Source organism: Platichthys flesus, chromosome 12 (assembly GCF_949316205.1).
Source record: "Platichthys flesus chromosome 12, fPlaFle2.1, whole genome shotgun sequence".
NCBI classification, from domain to species: Eukaryota; Metazoa; Chordata; class Actinopteri; order Pleuronectiformes; family Pleuronectidae; genus Platichthys; species Platichthys flesus.
Window position 1 is genome coordinate 25369103 of NC_084956.1, and position 4819 is coordinate 25373921.

General features: G+C 44.0%; 1 long non-coding RNA gene across 1 annotated transcript; it reads left to right on the top strand.

Moving 5' to 3' along the window:
- Positions 1–2133: 2133 nt before the first annotated feature.
- Positions 2134–2897, top strand: LOC133965941 (uncharacterized). The gene is made up of 4 exons (XR_009923904.1): positions 2134–2307; positions 2393–2498; positions 2586–2641; positions 2723–2897. It is a non-coding gene; the product is annotated as an uncharacterized LOC133965941 (long non-coding RNA).
- The last annotated feature ends 1922 nt before the right edge of the window (positions 2898–4819 follow it).

Sequence of the window (4819 nt, forward strand, 5' to 3'; positions counted from 1 at the left end):
GACTATTTAATTTCTACGAAGATTTTGCACATCTCAATACTTGTGTGTATGTTTTGGCTGTTCTGTGTACTGGGTTTACCAATTAGATTTTCCTTTATCGTTTTAATAAAATGTAAAACTGTTAGAAACAAACCTTTTTTATTCAAGGGGAGGGGGGGGGGGCATCATAAAGGAGTTATGCTTAGGGCACCAAAATAGCTAGCTGCGGCACTGTATCATAAATGTTATGGGCTCAATATCAATGTTTCCACTTTTCTTTCAGCTCAACTATAATGTCTGTGAGAAGCTTGGCATTAAGAGAAGTCTCTGCTCTCCCTACCACCCCCAGACCAACGGCTTGGTGGAAAAAATGAATGGAACTATTCAGAGGTATGGTATATGTCAGTTTATGACTTTTTTCACATTGCAATCTTAATGTCTCAATGTTGTGTGTATGACCTAACAGGACCTTGACCAAATTGGTGGGGGAAAAACCAAACACCTGGGATGGCCACCTCTAAGCAACCCTTTTTGCTTTAAGGATGAAAGAAGCAATTGACCACCAGATACTCCCCCTTTTTCCTCATGTTTGGACGTGAGGCCAGGTACACTACGGAGGTTCCCGAGGAGTATTTGGTATGTAGGAAAGTACACATGTAATGTGTGTATTTTGGGAAAAACTGGATTTAGGATGTTTCACTTCATGGCTGCTGTAACTCAACATTCTGATGTGTTTCTTGACAGAGGTGACAAATGATGGTGTGGAGGCTCTTATTGCCCAGGAGACCGAACCTGTTGGAATCAAGAGCCTCCCTGCCCACTACAGAAGGGCTCAAGCCAACATGGAGAAAGTAAGGGAAAAGATCAAGAGAAAGAGAGAGGAGATGGGTCATGACGACCATTTTAAAGTTGGCCAAAAGGTGATGAGGGCAAACATACGCCAGGAGCAGAGAAAGGGGGGGGGGGGGGGGGGGAATGGAGACCTCCATACTCTGCCCCTTCACGATCGTGAAATTGGAGGGGAAAAACGCAGATCTAGTCACGCCGAAAAGTAAAGTCATTCATAAAGTCAACATTGACCAATTAAGCCCATATATTGAGCCTACGCCGCGCATCCCCCACAAATGGATGACCGAATCCACAATGTCCCTCTCACCCTCATCTCAAGTCGCCTCAACCTCAGCTCCAGCACCCTCAATTCCAGCCCCGTCCCCCTCATCTCCAGTCGCCTCACCCTCATCTCCAGCCCCCTCATCTCCAGTGGCCTCACCTTCATCTCCAGCCCCATCATCTCCAGCCCTGTCACCCTCATGTCCAGTCGCCTCTACCTCATCTCCAGCCGCCTCACCGTCACCCCTATCTGCAACAGTGTGTGTCCCTTCAGACATTTTGGAAACAGGTAATAGCTAATTATGACTTAAGTTATTTTGCTAATATTTATTGCAAGTAATATGTCAACTTTTTTCTACATAGTGGTACACAACATTTGGGTTGGGAAAAAGCCGGAGGTGTTGTCGAGCAAAGCAGGCCCTTACAAACTGTTTACACGGAACCTCCAGGAACACCTTCGTCCAGATGCACTTGTGGAAAGTGAAGTAAGCAAAGTTTTCAGCATTTGGATTTTTTATTTAGAAGTGGGTTCAAATTTGATTGCACCTAACGATTGCGCTGTGTAAGTTCTCAGAGGCAGGGGATATCTACTTGACTCCTTCCAAATGACGGACATTTGGAGAGGTAAAAATAAAGGACTGAGGAAGGTAAGTGATAAATGTGACTACACTGCATATGAGGGAGGATCTTTTTAATCATGCTCCTTCACTTGTAGGCCTTTTTTGTCTTGGTCATATGATTTATTTATTCTGCATCTTAATATTAGAGCAAATTGCTACTGAGAGAACCGGTTTGATTTTCTCTGTTCTATATTGCATGAATGCAGATAGATCCCCTGGATTGTGATGTCCTGATTGGAGCTGTCTGCGAGCACCATCACTGGACACTAACTGTAAGGGGCTTTGGCTATAATCACAACATACAGCTCCTGTTGTTAGAATAATTCCTTGTTGATTTTCGAATTTGTCCAGGTGATGTATCCTAAAAAGAGGCAGTCCGTTTATGTTGATCCATTTTAGGCTAGCGAGGAAGCATTACAAAAATGCACTGCAGTAACCAGGTAAGGGGGGCCCTGGTGTGGAGGGTGTTCATAGAATTTTGAACGTGCTATTAATTATTCCTATGCTGCGGGGCCACAACTGCTCACGCTGGTCCAGTCAAACAGTACCACACGCTCGACAAGTTGATGCAACCTCATGTGGTGTTATTGTGTGTAAAGTAAGTGAAGGTGCTTGATCAGTACGTTCAGAAATAAATGGACCATTTACGCATCCCTGTCTTTTCCACTTGTTTCTTGTTCCAGTTAGCAGACATGATTCTTAATGAAGAGGACATGGAGGACGTTTTTGACAAGTCTTCCATTTTAAGGATGAGGACGCAGATAGGCAAACGGCTGATCAAAGAAACAGGTTTGTCCCTTATTTGTTTTTATTAGCTATTGTAAAACGTGAGCTATTCATTAGGAAAAAAATAACATAACTATGTTTCATGAACAGATGATTTGACCAACCTATGCCGAGCGTGTGGTTCATATGACACAGATGTGCAATGGGTAAGGCAGATTTTAAGCACTTTCAGTTGATGCACGTCTTATTTATGGTACTGCCATACAGATTCTTTTCTCTACTTCCAGATTGCTTGCACACCTTGTGATCAATGGTTCCACAGAAGCTGTGTTGGGCAACCACCTGTGGAGGCACCTTTTTATTGCCCATTGTGTATTTAAACCTGTTTATTAGTATTTATTTTTAACCTGCTCCTTGCTTTTAAGGTAGCTTGATTGATAAAATGTCAGACATGTTTACCCTCATCAATGCTGCTGAAAACTTTAATGTTGATGATGTTCTCCTACACTTGACATCTATTGCACTTCTGTCCGTCCTGGGGGACGGATCCTCACGTGTCTCTGAGGTTTCTACGTATTTTTACCCTGTTAAAAGGGTTTTTAGTAGTTTTTCCTTACTCTTGTTGAGGGTAAAGGACAGCCCTATGAGACAAATTGTGATTTGTGAATATGGGCTATACAAATAAAATGTGATTGATTGAAAGTGAAGATGAGTGCGCAGATGTCTGTGTTGCATTTAGACACTCAATAAAAGACCTTACCCCAAACCATGATACTAGTATTTTTTTCCGACTACAAGCTCTTACGAGCCTCTCATTACTCGTGTTTGTATACTTGCCTCATACCAACCATGATATCAATGAGCACATGAAACGCAGACTTATAGTAAGCACGCAAACTCTTTTGTGGCTTCTGCTTTGTATGAGTGCAGGATACAGCCGTTTTTCATGATGTCGTGCGTGTGCTAAGCACACGGGCGCACCGGTGTCCAAATGTGTGACCGATAACTCTGAGTTTACGGTTACATTTTGATGTCACAAGTTAACCTGGGCTTGTTCCCTGAAACAATAACGTATGTTAAGTTGTGCACAGGCTTCACAGTGATAAAAGCATACAGGTGAATCTATTTATCACTCTGATCAGTGGTACAGTGGACAGTGCCATTGTCACGTTTATTTTTATGTGGACCACAGCAGATCGATTCCCGTGGTGGAATTTTTTCATATTTATATTTAGCCTCGTCCCACATGTCATGTTGACAACGCATTCGACACACTTCGGACAGATCATCTGTTGATTTCACACAGAAACAACACTTGCATTACAGAAGCTACGAAAAACCAACACACCCGTTCTGTGATGAGCGGTTGGGTTGTTTTCATTCTCCGATGACAGAACCTTATCATCGACAACAACATCTTTTAAAATCCCGTCCGCTGACTTTAACCAGCAGCCACAGGAGGACACGCGAAGCTCCACACGTCCATTAGAAGCGCGTTCACCAACTTAACTCATGAAAACATCCCTCGAGCCTCCGCCTTGTTGATGTGAGGGATGTTTACATGTAGCACTGGTTTGGTGTGTGCGCGTTGTAATGATCACCAGCGACAAACAAAAGCATTTCTAGTGGAGCTGGTGACGTGTGTGTGTTCTTCAATGCTCCCTGTGTCTCCTATGAAGAGGAGCGTCAGATTTGTAAAGCCTGGTATAACGTTTATAGCGTTTATTCTATGTTCGGACTATCACCAGATGACATGGGCGTTACCTTAAAGCACATCTGGTGATATGAAGCTAGCGTAAGTTCAGTCAGGAAGACTTAACCTGCAGACGATCAGCTGATCAGGGGTGTTCCTATACATAGGAACGCCCAATGGAGGACTTAGCCTGCCTAGTGATCAGCTGATCGGGGGTGTGCCTTATCATCCAATCAGGTCGGGCGCGGGCTCTGTCAGCCAGTCATCTAGCAGCTGCCTAACTTTAAAAGTCCCTTTCCTCTCTTCCTCAGCCTGCCATCATTCAGTGTCTCACAAAACCCCTCCTCCACCCCATTCTCCTCCCGGCTCGAAGGACATTCACCTCATCCGGACCCCGACCTCAACGGATTACGCCAACGGATCAAGGATCATTGCAGCACCCAATCATGGTGGCAGCTGATCACGGACAAAGAATATTCAAAACTGCCTATCAATATACGATTACTAGTGGCATTCATTGCACTTCTGTCCATCCTGGAAGAGGGATCCCTTGCATGCATCTCTTCCTGAGGTTTCTACTTTTTTCCTGTCAAGGTTTTTGTAGTTTTTCCTTACCCTTGTGAGGGTTGAGGGCAGAGGATGCCACACTAGCAAGTTCAATAGGACTACGAGCATAAGATTTGCCTTCCAA